This window comes from Diceros bicornis, chromosome 3, assembly GCF_020826845.1.
Source record: "Diceros bicornis minor isolate mBicDic1 chromosome 3, mDicBic1.mat.cur, whole genome shotgun sequence".
NCBI lineage: Eukaryota > Metazoa > Chordata > Mammalia > Perissodactyla > Rhinocerotidae > Diceros > Diceros bicornis.
Window position 1 is genome coordinate 12,391,368 of NC_080742.1, and position 17,085 is coordinate 12,408,452.

The following is a 17,085-nucleotide window of genomic DNA, read 5'->3' on the forward strand; positions in this document are numbered from 1 at the left end:
ACATACTACATGGCAGGTGCATCTCAGCAGCCTGGTAATGTAGACATTATCCTCATATATAAGGAATCTGAGACTAAGAAATATTAAGTTAACTAGAAAAGGCATGTACTTAACAAAAGGCAAAGTCAGAATTCAAACCTAGGGCTGTCTGACTCCTGACTTCACGTTCTTTCCACCTGTCCACGCTCATTCTCACGCACAGAGGGAGGCCCAACACACTCTAGTTGACAGTCATCGTGGAGCTAATGATGGACTCTGGCCAGACATTTTTTTGTAAAGTCAACAGGGACTAGACTTGATTTTACTGCAAAATAGTTATCCTCTTTTTTGTTGCTTCAAGAGAGTTTGGGACCCGCCTTACTCACTAAGGCGAGATGTCATACACAGAAATTGTCACTCTTGGAAGTGAAGGCTTTACAATGATGATGAGCCTCGAGGTATAGCTATCATCTTACAGGAATTACAGGTAATAGAGGAACATGTTAAACAATACCATGAGGATGCAATCAGCAAAATCCAGAATGTTGCAAATTCCACAAGACAAATAGCCCAGTTTCTTCAATGAATAAATGGCAAGGAAAAAAAAGAAGGCAAGGAAGCCTATAGATTAGAAAGGACAAGAGATATTTCAACTGAATGCAATGTGTGGATCTTATCTGGATCCTGATTTGAGCAAACCAACAATAAAAAGAAATTGTAAGATAATAAGGAAAATCTGAGCACTGCCTAAATATTTTATAATATTAACAAATTGTTATTTTTTAGATGTGATAATGGTATTGTGATTATATTAAAAAAGAAAGATAGACCTTGTCTCTTAGAGATACTACTAAAGTGTTTACAGATGAAATAATATGATGCCTTGAACTTGTTTTAAAGTAATCTGGGGTGGAGTGGGGAGGGGGGTGGGAGTGAGGTAGGGGGACACCAGATGTCCAGATAAAAGGAGCTTGGCCCTGTGTGAGCACCTATTGTAGCTGGGTGGTAGGTATGAGGGGTTCATTATATTAGTCAGACATTTATATGTTTGAAAGTGTCCATGATAAAAAATTGTTATAATTATGATGATCAAACTTATTCTAATTAATTAAAAATTTCTCCTTTTCTCCCACACTTGTATCTTCATCTTTACAACTCTATGAGGTGTGATATGAACATGCTATGGGTTTTTGTGATGGTAGTGGTGGTTTAAAAGAAGAAAAGGAAGGAAGGAAGGAGGAAAGAGAAGGGAAGGAAAAGGAAGAAAAGCTGAGCCAATGGAGGAGAAGGGAAGTAATTTCTTGACAGAGAGCCAAGTTTCTGAAGATTCAAGTTCCAAAATACACAGAATTCACATGGGTTCAAAGATGGCCTCTTGCCTCATCAATATCCTGATTGTAGAGCTGAACTGTAGGCATGGGCCCGGGTGCCAGAACTCTTCAAAGGTAAAGTGGCACTTGATCTTGACTTTTGTCCCCGACTCCACGGAGTTGCCCTTAATGTTGACGTTTTAAAGATGCTCTGAATAATCTGCACCATGAAGTATATTGGACAGCAAGAGGCAGATATACTTGAGAGAATCTTTTTAAAATAATTCTCAGATATTTTGTTTCCTGGATGAAGTTATCGAGGAAATAATTTTGAGTGATCTTGAGCTGATGGCAAAGTGACTGTATAGTCCCTCTCCAGCATCACATGAAAATGAGAACCAGAACTTTAAATTAGGTTGTATGACATCACATGTTTTCTTTTGTAACTTTTTTTTTTAAAGAGAGAGTTTTTTTTTTTTGAGGTAGGTTGGCCCTGAGCTAACATCTGTTGCCAATCTTCCTCTTTTTTTACTTTTTTCTCCCCAAAGCCCCAGTACGTAGTTGTATATCCTAGTTGTAGGTTCTTCTAGTTCCTCTACGTGGGATGCCGCCTCAGCATGGCATGATGAGCGATGAGTATGTCCTCACCCAGGATCCGAACCGGCAGACGCTGAGCCGCCAAAGCGGAGCACGCAAGCTTAACCGCTACACCACCAGGCCAGCCCCCTTTTGTAACTTTTTTAATGGACGCTTTCTAACATACACAAAAAGAGCACATGATATGACCAATAGCCATCTTGTTTTGTCCATGCCTTTCCCTCCCCCACCCCTGATGGATTATTTTGAAACAAATTCCAAGCATCATTATCATTTCATCTATAGAACTTCTGTATGCATTGCTTCTTTTTATTTCAGATTCGTGGGGTGAATAGATGAGCCTCAGATGGATTTGTAGAGTAGAAAGTCTACCCAGAGATAACCAGAGTCTTGTGGATTTGGAGGTACAAGGAGACGGGGATGGCAGTTGGCAGAGGCTGGGAGGAAGAAAGGCAGCAGGTGCTGAGTAAACACTGAGAAGGGCAGATTAGAGGCCCAGGGCCATGTATGAGGGCTGCAGTTCCAGGGAGGCGACTTCCCCATCTGATGTCCAGAAGGGGGGCAGGGCTGGTTGGCTATGGAGGAGTGCCAGGAGGGCCTGGTTCCGCCACCTCGGCAGTGTGACGCCATCACCCAGAGCTGCCAGGAAGGGTGCCAAGAGAGTTGAGGTTTGAGAGACTGAAACTTGTTCACTTAAACTGTCAAACGTTTATTTCCAACCAATTTGACAGAAACCTTTCTAAACCGTGTTACGCATTCCTCTGCCTCCTTAAGGAGAGAAGCGGAGGGCGCACAGCCTTTTCCAGATGACTTAAAAGCATTACCATAAAGGATAGTTTTGTGTTGACCTCAAATATGGTCATGCCTCCAGAGATGATTGAGAATCATTTTACATGTGTGCTCCTAAATCAAATGGCCACTAGATTTTCCTATCTTCTTTGTTTTGATTAGAGAAAGTGAAGGTGGAAGGGATTGTCTCTTCTCTCCGGGCGGCTGTCCTTTTTACAGCTATCAATGTACCTGACCACAAGAGCCACCTGGGTTCTCCTTCTAATGTGGTGCTTCTAACCAGGCTGTGAAGAATGTTACACCTGTGTCTCAGGTAAGAGTAAATCGGCTCTGAGTGAGAATCCAAGGGGCTCAGCTCTGAGGAAAGTGTATGATTTCATGACATCTATTTTGTGTCTTCAAAGTATCTTTGTGGTTTGCTTTTTGGTTATTAGCTGAGGCCTGGGCAGGAACGGCTGCTGAGTAGGTGATATATTACTTTTGTATTTGCTCACAGCTGTTTGACACAAGATCAAAAAAGCAGCTAAATCAGATCTCAGCATCTCCCAGAGAAAAGAAAATATGGCAAGGCCTAGGAGATGGGCAATAAATAGCCTGAAAATATAGACACGCCATGGTAAAAACATCCTCCAGATATCCCTGGGTCTTGGTAGGAGAGAATTTAGATGGAAATAGTAATTTTTTAAAGTACAGTTTATTCAAAAGAAGTATATCTAAAAAAAAGAGGCCAGAACTTAACTTTAAATAAGAACACGTTGAACTATATCAAAATCAGTAAGTCTAGGGGCAAAAATATGCTCATTCGATGAAGTGGACGAAAGATGCTTTCCCAAAACATGAAATGAACCTTTGCATACAGATGAGAGAGCGAGGCCAGAGGGCCTCAACTCCCCCGGCGTCTGCTGCAGGTCTCAGTCGCCCACAAGAAGAGCAGGTGGTCACCTGCCCAGTTATCTTACTCCTCGCTCAGCAAGGAGACCCTGTGTTTTAGCTTTCCTTTCACCAACAGGAGGTGTGGCTGGTGTGTTGGAACTGAGAGGTATCTTAGGAGAGTTTCTCATAATGTTCTGGGGTTGCTGGTGTGTGTGTTCTGGGTTCTGGAGTGCATGGTGCTGGCAGACAAGGGGTCTGGATGTGGGAAAGAAGGTTTTCAAACCGCAGGGAAAAGATAGAAGACATTTTGTGAACTGAGATCCTCAACCCTTACTGTGCAGCAAAGTCATCTGGGAACTTTTGTTCCTTGAATTTCCCTGATTGAGGTGTAATTTATATAAATTGAATGTACAGATATTAAATGTACAACATTTAAGACCTCAGTTTGAAAATGAGTTTGGAGGGCCGGCCCCGTGGCTTGGCGGTTGGGTGCGCGCGCTCTGCTGCTGGCGGCCCGGGTTCGGATCCCGGGATCACACCGATGCACGGCTTCTCCGGCCATGCTGAGGCCGCGTCCCACATACAGCAACTGGAGGGATGTGCAGCTATGACAGACAACTATCTACTGGGGCTTTGGGGGAAAAATAAATAAATAAAATCTTTAAAAAAAAAAAAGAAAGAAAATGAGTTTGGACACACGCATATGCTTTGTAACTCACACCGCTATCAAGATATACGACATATCCATCACCCTGGAAAGATCCCTCATGCACCTCACAGTCACTCACAGAGACTGCCTTCCTACAGGCAACCTCTGTTCTGATTCCTTTCATTTTTCCTGTTCTAGAATTTCATATAAATGAAATCATATAGTTCGTACTCTTCTGTGTGTGGATTCTTCCACTCAGCATCATGATTTTGAGGTCCATCCATGTTACATGAGTCAAGAGTTCTCTCTTCTATGACTGAGTAGCACCTTACTGTATGGATATACCATATTTGTTCGTCCCTTCTCTAGTTGAGGAAGATTTGGATTGTTTCCAGTTTGGGGCTATTATTAATGAGGCTACTAAGTCTTTTAGTGTACATAATTTCATTTCTTTTGGATAAACACCTAGAAGTAGTGTTTCTGTCATTGGGTAGGTGTATATTTCACTTTACGAGAAACTGCTAGACAAATTTCCAGAGTAGTCACACAATTTTGTTCTCCTGGCAGAAATGAATGAAAGTTCTAGTTGCTCTGCATCCTCGTGTTGTCAGTTTTTTAAAATTTTAGCCATTAGTGGATATCTCATTTTGGTTTTATTTTGCATTTCCCTGATAACTAATGATGTTGAACACTTTTTCACAGGCTTATTAGCTATTTATCCATTTTCCTTTGTGAAATGCCTATTCAAGTTTTTTGGCCAGTTTTTCAATTGGGCTGTTTGTCTTTCTATTACTGAGTTGCAGGAATTGTTAACATATGCTGCATACAAGTCCTTTGTCGGATATTTGTGTGGCAAATATTCTCTCCCAGTCTGTGACTTGTTTCTTCTTTTTCTTAACAGTATCTTTTGATGAGCAGATGTTTTTAATGTTGATGAAGTCTATTTTAACAATTTTTTTTTCCTTTTATGATTATCTGGGAAAGCTAAAAAAAAAATACCCATGCCTGGGCTCTGCCCCAGAGATTTGGTTCATTTGGTCTGTGTTGGGGGCAAGCATAGGTGCTTTCTAAAGGTTGCTCAAGTCCTTCCAATGTGCAGCTGGGGTTGAGAACCCCAGCGCTAAAAGGAAATATGACTTGCAATACAGAGGATTCTGAAAAATGAAATTCTGAAAATTATAGTAAGGCATGATCCAAATGAACCTCGAAGAGGTACCTACAACCCTTCTGTGTCAGCACGGGGAATGTTTCAATGAGGAGGTGGAGAGAGAAGCACATCAGAAGGACAGGAGCGAAGAGGCTAGGGTGCTGTTACAGCTCTGGCCTCAGGCCTGTGAAATACTCAGAGAGCAAAAACGGGCCTCACAGAATTAAGTTTGGGGCAAGAAGATGAGCAAGGAGGTCAGTGGCTGGAGTAGCTGGGGGACAGATGATGGAACTGCCCAGCTGTGGTTTTACTCCTGTCTTTGCCATCTGGAAGCAGAATCTGCAGCACCAGTAAAACAGAACACAGATGGCTAAGAGGGAACAGAAGCTGAAGATGGATGGAGAGATAGTGAGGGAGCCCCAAGCAGCTCTAAATGAGCTCAGGTCTCCAGGCCCCATGAACTACAGCCCAGGGAACTGGAAGACTTTGCAGAAGCAATTGAGGAGACTGTAATCTCTGGAAATCACAGAACAAGGGAAGAGTGCCAGAAAACCCACGATGAGAAAATACTCCAAGTTTCAAAAACTGTCAGGTCACTGCGGTGTCCAGCATCAGCCCCAGGGGTGTGCCCCTTGAAGACTGGGCAGCCGCGGGCAGCTGTCCAGGAAGCTCAAACTCGCCTTGCCCAGAAAAAAGCAGCTTTGACTGCAAATCCAGTTGACCAGACTCTCCTCTCTGGGATAAATCCTGTGAACACAGGCCTCAGCCCAGCCCTGCTTCACTACACTTTTAGCTTCACTTATGTGAGAAATGATCCTGTCATTAATCATTTACATTTATTGAGCACCTACTATTTACATTTATTGAGCCTACTAGGCGAGTGTTTCTCAAATTCTAAAACTCATGAGTCCTCAAGAATACATGTTCAGCCCAGACAGAGATCCAAAGACCCCCATTTGAAAAGCACTGGATTGAAAGTTAAGAGCTGGTAAGTGGAGAAATGAACTGCGGCCCATCCAGATGCTGGAATGTTATTCTTCACTAAAACAAAATGAGCTGTCAAGACAGGAAAAGACATAAAGGAACCTGAAACGCATATTATTAAGTAGAAGAAGCCAATCTGAAAAGGCTATATACTGTATGATTCCAACTATATGACATTCTGGAAAAGACCAAACTATAGAGACTATACAAAGATCAGTGGTTGTCAGGGATCGGGGGGAAGAAAGGAGGGATAAACAGGTGGAGCACAGAGGATTTTTAGGGCAGTGAAACTATTCTGATTGATACTACAGTGGTGGATACATGTCATTATACATTTGTCCAAACTCATGGAATGCAAAACACCAAGAGTGAGCCCTAATGTAAACCAGGGACTTTAGATGATAATGATGTGTCAGTGTAGGTTCATTGATTGCGGCGAATATGCCACTCTGGTGGAGGATGCGGATAGTGGGGAGGCTACACGTGTATAGGACAGCAGATACACGAGAATTCTGTGCTTTCTGCTCCATTTTGCTATGAACCTAAAACTGCTCTAAAAAATAAGGTCTATGTTCAAAAAAAAGAAAGTTGAGAACAAAAAATAAAATTTTTGTAGAGAACATTTGGACCCCTGAAACTACATCCATAAACACAGTTGAAGAAACAGTGTGTGAGGTGCTTCATATGCATCATTTCTAATTCTTAAAATCACCTGCAGGATACATATTATTGTTCTAATTTTAGAGACGATTTAACTGGGACAGGTTTAAGTAAGTTGACCCAAATCACATTGCTAATAACTGACAGGACAGGATTAAACTCAAGTCTTCCACGTGAATGAAAAACCCGTGCTCTCGACCGTGGCACCCCACTGCCTCCCACTGCGACCTCGGCTTGCCTGCTGTGCACCCGCCTGACTTCAGTCCCATCGCAGAGCTTTCCCAGCCTGGCTTGTTTGCATGCTTCTCCCTTCATCCCAAGTGTGTCGCTGCCAGGACCCCTGACCTACCCTCAGCCAGTCCTCAGTCTTAATTCCCAACCCTGCTGACCAAATGCTTGCCAACCTCATTCTAAGCTAGCCAGCCCATTGACAGCACCCCACCCCCTCCAGGTTTGATTCTACCCTTAGCCTCACCTGTGTACCCAGCCCTGCCTTGCCCAGCCCAGCCGAGCAGCAGGAATCGGGGCCCCATCCTGGTTCAAGGCCCAATCATGGCAGTTTGAGCCACGAAATGGAAGAAATCATGACCCCTTCTGCTGCAGCTAGAGGAGACCAGGTGGACCAAATGGACCAAGGAGACTTCTAGGAAGTGATGTTGTCATATTATCTAAGATCAATTGTAGACCAACATTGGAAACCATCTATGAATTTGAGGTGCTTTGCTTTGTGAAGAGGCTTATATTCCCATCTCTGGTACCTTTTGGAATGAAGGGGTATAATGTCAATACCTTGAGTGGTGGCTGTTAAGAAACAGAAGAAAGCAGCAGTCATCATCTGCCTCACAAAGTGAAAAATGTGAGCCCAATTTTGGCATTGTTATAGGAACAACTATCCATGAATCACTGCAACCACAATGGCTGTATCATGACTTCCTCTCTTCCCTAAGATATGGGAGCAGATGGTCCAAACTTGTCTGGGAGCCAGTTTCAGCAATGCTGTCATTCTATCTGTCCAAAGAGGGGTAGCAATGTCTGTTACCTGTTTAAATACATTCTGGAATTTTGGATACTGTATATCTATAATATGATATTTAAACTTTTTAATGAGTTCATTTTAAGTGTAATTGCCATTCTAACTTTGTATGTGAAGTCAAGTTCATAATAAAGCTGTTATTATATGGAAAAAAGTGGACAAATGGTCAGCCAGCCAGTGGGAGTTAGAATTGGTGGGCATCACTCCAGAGTTTCTCATGGCAGCAATTACATCTTTTCTCTATGAAGGCGAAGCAATGACTTCTGGAAGCCAAGCAGGTGCTATGCCATAGCAAAATAAAGGATCGTTGACGGAGCCCCATGTCCCAGAGTCCTAGCCATGGTCTACTGAGGGACCTTGGAGAGCCTGGTAAGGCTCAAGGGCATTCTTATCTGAGCCAAGGCTAACACCATAAATGTCAAGGCCATTAATGATTTCATATTTGAGAGTTGAGAACATGTCCAGTCCTCAGAAGCTGTGATCCTGACTTCTTTGCTCGTGATGAGCATTTCCACCAGCCTCACACTGGTGTACACTGGGGTACGGATTCCATGGTACCCGCACACTGCCCCCACAAAGAGTTCATCAAGACCAAGTTTTTCACAATGATTTCTTTTCTATTCATCTTCTTTGGTCCACTTTGTGAAAAAATAAAACGGGGGAGCTAAGGCCATGAAATGGCTAGAAGGCTTTCAATGCCACAGCCACGCACGGCTGGTGCCCAATTCACTAGGCCAGTTCTTGGCAGACATGTTCTCTACCGGATTACACTTTCAGAGGCTTTCCACCTACCCAGATAAGTGAGGGGTAGAAGCAGACACAATAGCCTTCTGGACTCAACCTAATCCCTGAGCAAGTTTTCTATGCTCACCAAACAACAATTTTATTATAATTTGGCTTCATACAGAATTGCCTACAAGCTAAGAATGCACTGGTTGGTGGACATGAATATTCCATCTTCTTAACAGTTATATTTTCAAAACAAGTTCTTTAATAATCCTCTACTCTATAAAAAGTGAATTAGTCCTATTGCTACTGTTAACAATTACCACAAACATAGCAGGCTCAACAACAAAAAGTTATTGTCTTAGACTGCTGTAGGTCAGAAGTCTAAAATCAAGGTGTGGGCAGGGCTGTATTTTTTCCAGGCTCTCCAGGAGAATCTATTTCCTTGCCTTTTCCAGCTTCTGGAGGCCACCTACATTCCTTGGCTCATGGCCCCTCCGTCTACCTGCAAAGCCAGCAATGCTATATCTCTCTGACGCTTCTTGTGTTGGTCACACTTCTCACGTCATGGCCCCTCCATCTATCTGCAAAGCCAGCAACGCTTCATCTCTCTGACGCTTATTGTGTTGGGCACATTTCTCGTGTGACCATAACCAGGAAAGGTTCTCCACGTTTAAGAACTCTTGTGATTACATTGGATAATCCACTCAAATAATCCAGGATAGTCTCCCCATCTCAAGATCCTTAACCTAATCAGACCTGCAAAGACCCTTTTCCTACATAAAGTAACGTATACACAGATTCTGGGGATTAGGACATGGACATCTTTGGGGGCCATTATTCCACCTACCACAAAGGTAAAGGGTAATCTTAATGCTATTTATACTTTAAGTGCCTCTCATAATTGTAGGGTTTGTAAATTAGAGTTTATAAGATTGGTGTCGTATATCACAATTTCATTAAGAGAAGGACCATCTTTCATTTGTTATACTTAGCAGCATCACAGAACAAATTATTTGTCAAAGAATATGTACTGAAGCCTGCAACACGTAGGGGACAGTAGTGCATGATCTTTTAGGGAAATGTTTCAAGTATATGTTAATTTCTCACTCTTTGTCCAAAAAGCCCTGACATGCTTCTGGATTTACAGGTTAAATACAAAACCATAGAAGTACATTTTTTTAACCAGTGGAAGTCAAATTTCTGGGCCATATCAGCCTCAAGCATGACATCCAGATGGATCAACATCATCCCCAACACATCTTCCCCCTTCAGCTTCAAGATCATCAGTGTTTATATTTTGAGGACCTCCCACAATACAACTGTCAGGAGTCATCCACTGAATCTTGGCAGACCTGAAGAAATGATTTACCTCTGTTCTGACTCACAGCAACCTTTCCTGGGAGAGGGAGGACCCCTCCATCATCACAACTGGACCTCTCCTCTCCACACCTGGTCTAAAAGCCACCAACATGGAGACCCTGGAGGAGCATGACTTTCCAAGTATTTTTCTTCAAAGAGATCTAGAGCGGCTCTGTCCAGCAGAACTTTCTTCAATGATGAAAATGTTCTGTAATCAGCACTTTTCAATACAGTAGCCACTAGCTAAACATGGCTACTAATCACTTGAAGTGTTGCTAATGTGACTAAGCAATTGAATTTTTAATTTTGATCAACCAATTCAATTTAATATAAACAGTCACATGTGGCTACTGGCTACCATATTGGACAGGGCAGATCTAAACCATCTGGGAAAAAGGAGAACTTGGCCATCAAAGTCTTCTTCTTCTTCTTTTTTTTTTTTTTGCTGAGGAAGATTCACCCTGAGCTAACATCTGTTAGCAATCTTCCTCTTTTTTTGCTTGAGGAAGATTAGCCCTAAGCTAACATCTGTGCCAATCTTCCTTGATTTCGTATGTGGGTTGCCACCACAGCATGACTGATGAGTGGTATAGGTCTGGGCCCAGGATCTGAACCCATGAACCCCGAGCCGCTGAAGTGGAGCACACCAAACTTAACCACTAGGCCATGGAGCCGACCCCTTAAAGTCATATTTTGATCCTGTAAATCCCATCTTGAAGGATAAGGATCAGGCTCTCTATCATACCATGCATGGATCACTGCAAACTCAAGCATTTCTAGAGTCTGAGAGGCTCCGTCTAAGCATCAAACCCATTGATTCAACATCAACACACACAGCATCCTGAGCATCCAGAACCACAGATTTTCTGTTCTGGCTCACAGGACTGACTACCTGGTCCTATTCAAGGTAGCAGGCTCAATGTGCAAGAATGCCCACATTCTTGCCAAAAAGAAATGTGCCAAAACTCAGCCTTGCTGTCTTTGCATCTCTCAACAGAGAACAGCAGTGAAGGGCACAGACCATGGCCACTGCTTGGCCACTGTGCCAATCCTAGAGTACGCTTTCTACCTAACCCCTAACTCTCAGATATGGTGGCCGGGCCTTACCTCTCAGTTTGCACCGCCATTACATTTGTAAATTGGAACTTCTAGCAGTTCTAGAAGGAGATGTCTACAAAAATGGACGTATTCAAGGAGAGTTCCTGGGTCAACTCTCCATTCAGTCTGTGCCATATGCCCAGTAACTCAACCTAGTAACTGGATTATGGGTGTAACTTGTATTATCCCGAACTCCCCAAGGTGGAGCCTTTCACTACAATTGGCTAATCATATTGGCTAATGCATTCACTAACATAGCTCATTTTCTATCAGACGTGCAAGAAACCCACAGTGGCTACAACTGCCCAGATGTGTATATGAAATGCATTTCTTTTTTATGAATCTCCCAGTGGGGTTGCTTCAGTACTGTAGTCTCAGTTTATATCCCAATTTTTGCAAAGTAGAAGTTACAGATGACTTTTCTTCTGTGCTTTACTACCACAATCACCAAGCTGTCACTGCTTCTTACAGTTAAATTTTCCATATAACACCCATTTGTTCTGCTACATTTACCCCAGTTCCTGCCGGCCCCAAAATCTCCTAAAGCCATTATGCTAGGAATAACTACCAGTATGAAGGTCCTGTTGATGGGGCAATTTGTACACAGTCTTACACAAGGTCAGGTCTGTGTATAAGATTAAGTTGAACAAACTGTCTCCCTGGAGAAACTCTCCATGTCAGAAACCTAGTATAGATATTCACCAAAATCTTCCAATTCACCCAATTCTTCCATATACCCAAAACTCTAAGAAGGTGAATAACACTGCTCTAGTCCTAGTTCCCATTGCCTATGTCATCCATTCTGGCGGATGATTGAATAGGTACTCCCCACCCCCCAAATCCACCTCCTTCTTCATCATCCTCTCCTCTTGGCCACCAAGCTTGAGACCATGTCACAGCCATAGCACCCGGCTGCCTCCTATCCTGGTCAAAGATACTAAAAAGCTTCAGTTCCCTATGAACTAGGAGATTTGACCTAGTATTGTACCTCCTGTATACATGACCTTTAAATACTGATGCCTTTCTGTCACCAGTAAGTATCATGACCCGGTAGACTGAGCTTTAGATAGGGGAAAATAATGCCTCAAGATAGAGACCATTTAAAGGGCTGGTCTTTAAAAAGGGTTGTTCTCTCATTAATATTGAATGTATGAACAATTGGACTCAACAAACACTTTTTTTTCTCCTCCATGTGCCCCACACTTTTTGTTGTTAGTGCCGTTAAGTCGATTCTGACTCCTATTGACCCTGTGTACCGCAGAGCAGAACCCCGCCTGGTCTTCTCACCTTCCGGCGCTATATCAGACAATGTTCTGCTGCTATTCATAGGGTTTTCACAGCCAATTTTTTTCAGAAGTGGATGGCCAGGTCCTTCTTCCTAACCTGTCTAGTTTGGCAGTTCTGCTGAAACCTGTCCACCATGGGTGACCCTACTGGAATTTGAAATACCGGTGGCATAGCTTTCAGCGTCACAGCAACATGCAGCTGCCACAGTGTGACAACCGACAGACAGATGGTGTGGTTCCCTGACCGGGAAAGGAACCCAGAAACAAATATTAACCACTGGACCACAAGGGCTGGCTGCTAAGTACTAGGGATCCCAAGACATTTTCTGGCCCTCAAAAAGCTTACAACCTGGAGGGGAAACTAGCAAATAAATCAATTATTACAATATAGAGTGATTATGTCCTATGAAAGAAATAAAACAAGGGTGCTCAGAGAAGGTAATGTTCTTCACAATGGGAAGGGGAAGCAGGTGGTAGGCAGGGGAGACACGCTAAGTGGAGTAGCAATTAGTCAGGTGGATGGGGGTAAGGTGGGGGCAGATATTTCTGGCAGCAGGAGCAATATGTTCAATAGCATAACAGAGAGCGTCTACAATACGACCACCCAGCACATGGACCAGCAGAGCCTGAGGCGTGCAAGATGAGGCGGGAGGGAGCGGGAGGTGAGGCATCCCTAGCGAGGGGCAGCTATTTCATGCTCAAGGGCTTGATTTTATTCTGAAGGTCATAGAAAACCACTGAAGGATTTTTAAGCAGGGGAAAGATGTGATGAAGTTTGTGTTTCAAAATAAGGACTGAATCCACCAGTGTGGAGACTGAATGGGAAGCCAGATCTGAAGGCAAGAGGACCAGTGAGGTGGCCATGTAGTGATTCAGAGTGAGTGACAGTGGCTCAGAGCAATGGGGAGAACAGGCAGTTCTGACAAATACAGGGCTTGGTAATTAACCTGGCTATGGGAAGGCAGAGAGAGCAGGGGGACCCTAGGAGGACACTCAGATTTCCGGTTTGGACAGTTGGGTAGTTAGTGTCATTTGCTGAGACAGGGAATGAAGTTATCCCATTACAAGGCCCGATGAGGCAGGCTACTTCTCCAAGACCAATCCTCACTCTTAACTTTCGTCAGCTTCACCTCCCCCATCCTTGGGCTTTCTTGGTTTCTTGCTTTCAGTCAAACATTAGTCTCCAGCCTTCCGTGCCCAGCTGGTTTGCTCCCTGAAGGAACATCTGCCTTTGTTCCATTCTTGCTCTTTCCCTGCCTCTTGATGCATCCTTAGGGTGGATTCTTCAGTTCCCCTCACTGACCACTAGTCAACTCTCCACTCTAATTAACCAGCCCCCACACCTACGCACTTAACCAACCCACCCACCTCACCATTGAAGCTGCCTTCATTCACCACCCTGTTGGCCTTGGCCCTGCCTGCCACTCCAGGTGCCACCGCAACACATCCCAGCCTGAACCCAGCCCCTTTCAGAGTCACTCAGAGCCTGACAAAACAGTGAGTTGATATAAGTCCACAGCAAAATTCTAGAATAGACTATAAAAGAGATGTGAACCTTAAAGGGGAAAGGTGATGATAAGTAGGAACTCACATTGGGTTTGCTAAGTAGAAAATTAAATGCTTCCCTTTTTGGATAGGCTTATTAGTTTAATTAACCAGGAAAATGCAGTGGACAGAAAGGCATTTGACCAAATTTCTCATGTCCTTATAGACAGGACTGAATGGTAATACAATGAGGTGTGTTTGCCTTGGTTGAATAACTGTAGCCCAGAATTATTAATTAATTGGTTGATTGATTCACCTACAGGTGATCAAAGACTCTATCCTTGGTCCTATCTTCAATAAAACTTTTATCAATGATTTGGACAATAAGAGACATTATAGCTATTAAAATATGAGAATGACATTGAGCTAGATAGTTTAACGGGTGATCCAATTGGGAGGCTAAAGGATCTATATCTCAGTTGGAATGATAGGTCACGACCAACAAGAAAAATAATGGAGATAGATATGAAGTCCTTCTTTTACCATCAAGAAATGCATTGCAAGGATACAAAATGAATGAAACCTGAATCAATAGCAGTTTATTAAAACAGACAAAAAACTAAGAGTTTCCTTGCCTATAGGGTCAAAATGAGCAAAGAGACCTACTCATTGCTCCAAGCCTACAATGCACTTGAAGGCTGCAGTCATTGCAAATGGAGTCCAGAGGGAAGGAGGCAGAGTTCCCTCTGCCATGAACATAACATCCAGCCTTCAGTGGCATGCTTAAGAGGGACTTGGCAAATTCAACAGCGGCTGCCTCTAGGGAGTAGAATTGGGGCAGGGGAGCACTTTTATACACTTCAATTTAACACTCATTTAGCATCTATTTATTTGCATTTAAAATCAAAGAAAGAAAAAGTCAAGAGTATGACATGTTAATTAAGAGTGCAGAATTTGGAGTAAGACAGATTGTTCACATTTCAATTCAGCTACTTATTAGTAGGAACCAGGGCAGGTCACTTAACTTCACTGGCCCTCAGTCATCTCTAACACAGGAAGATAGCTACTCCATAAAGTTCTCATGAGAGATCATCTAGAAGACATATCTAAACTCACTATAAACTCACTCTGACTGTATTCAGAGGAGGACAACCAGGACTAAGAACCCAGAAATGGGAAGAGAGAGCCTAAGAAGGAAACAGTAGCTGTTTTCAAGTGTTTGGGTAAAAAGTAGGAATAACTTTTTTCTGTGTTGCTATAGAAGGCATAATTGAGACCAATAGATAGAAACTTTTGTGGTGGAGATGCCTTTCAATTCACCATAAGGAAGAGCTGTTTTAGTTCAGGCCACTTGTGAGAAGTAGTGAGTGCCCCATGGCTTGGAGGTATTCCAGTGCAGGTTGCATAACCACCTGCCAGAGATGATATTCAAGGGAGTCTTGCCCTGGGAGCCTGGTTAGGTTAGTGGTTCTGAAACCTGGCTAATCATCAGAAGCATAAGGAAAGCTTTAAAAATGCAGGTTTCAGAGCTTCTGGGTTGGTGAACACGTGCAGGTGCTGGGAGAGTAGTGCCTGGAGAGGGAATGGAAGGGCACCCTTCCCACATGCCTTGCCCTGTGCATCTCTTCCATCTGGCTCTTCCTGAGTTATATCCTTTTATAATAAACTGGTGATCCAGTAAGTAAAAAAAACCAAACGAACAAAATGCAGGTTTCATGTCCACACACAGTCCTAATGAATCAGAACAAGTGTAGGAGCAAGAATATGTACTTCAGAAAAGTTTGCCAAGAGACTCTGATGAAAAGTCAGGCTTGGAAACCTGTGGGTTATACCTTCTCTGTTTCCTTGAGTTTAAGAATCCGTGACGTCATATATCCTGAGTTGAATTTCTAAGAGTGAAGCTACAGTAAACGAGGGCCAGAGTGTCTTTGTAGGAAATGGGGAAGGGGAAAGAGTGCAAAAAGTAAGTTACCCCATCCCTGCAACACCCCAGGCATGGCCAAGATATAAGAACTCCTTATCTGGGAGAGGATGTGGATCCATGGGGAACATAGGTATATGTCAACTCTCTGCAAACCAGCAGCATTAATTTCTCTTGAAACTCATAGTCACAAACAATCCCTCCCCAAAAGAAACATATGACGTACTCTGTTTTGAGAAGTAAGCTAATTCTTAGACAAAGCCTGAGACAGAGGAAGATGTCAAGATGTTATGGTCAATGAAGGGAAGAGAGGAGAGGTGCAGGCTTTGTTACTTTTTAGTTGGCAGAAGATGTTACTTCGGGCAGCCAGACATTTAAGAAATGCCGTTAATTGTCTGTTGTTGTCACTAACGAGGAGAAGCTTGGACAGGCAGGAAGTGGACTTTTCAAATTAGCCATCTTCAAAAATTAGGGAGGAGTGCCAAGGCCTAGTGGGAAGCAGGTTAGCCTATTAAACACTAGTCAAGTACTAACTAAAATGACAAGCACTTCCCTAGTCATCCTGACTGGGTAAGCATCTCTTAGTCACAATATTGAGATATTGGCTTATTCTCAGAGCAGCATTTCCCAACTTTGTACAGAGGACGACAAAGAACTTGAGGATGCAAATGTGCACCAAATATTGTGTGTAGCTGGATAAATGGGTCTCCTGCATATTTTTACCTCTATTTTTGAAGTTAATACAGATGCTGTTGTAATTAATAAAATACATACATAGTTATTTAAGAGTGTTGCTGAACTCGCAGCAGCTTTTCATCACCAAGAACTGTCCCAGTCAATGGGTCCAAAGCACAAATACTGCCATCTGGGCATGCACAAACCTCCTGCTTGCAAGAGCAAAAACCAAGCTACATAGCATAGGAAGGCCTATTGGTGTTCATTCTCCTCCCATACACTCTACAAATAGCTTTTCCTGGGTTCATCTCAAGCTGGCTCTTCAGGAGTCGACAGGAAATGAGATGGGAGTGCGGAGAGAGGCTGGAGGAAAGAGGAATGATTTTGTTGCTTTCCTTTTGAGGTGTGGGGGAGGTCTGCTTCCTCCCAAGTGAAAATCTTCATACGTTTTCCCAGCAAACAGAGCTCTCTGAGGCTGCCAACGTAAGTGAAATAAAGTATAATTTAGTTT

The 17,085-nt window shown here is 43.1% G+C and overlaps 1 long non-coding RNA gene across 1 annotated transcript in view; it reads right to left on the minus strand.

The window, feature by feature from the left end:
• Positions 1–12,617: 12,617 nt before the first annotated feature.
• Positions 12,618–17,085, minus strand: part of LOC131393078 (uncharacterized) — a 38,108-nt gene continuing 33,640 nt past the window's right edge. The window contains exon 7 of the long non-coding RNA XR_009215855.1: positions 12,618–12,640. This is a non-coding gene — a long non-coding RNA (uncharacterized LOC131393078). The remainder of the gene's footprint in view (positions 12,641–17,085) is intronic.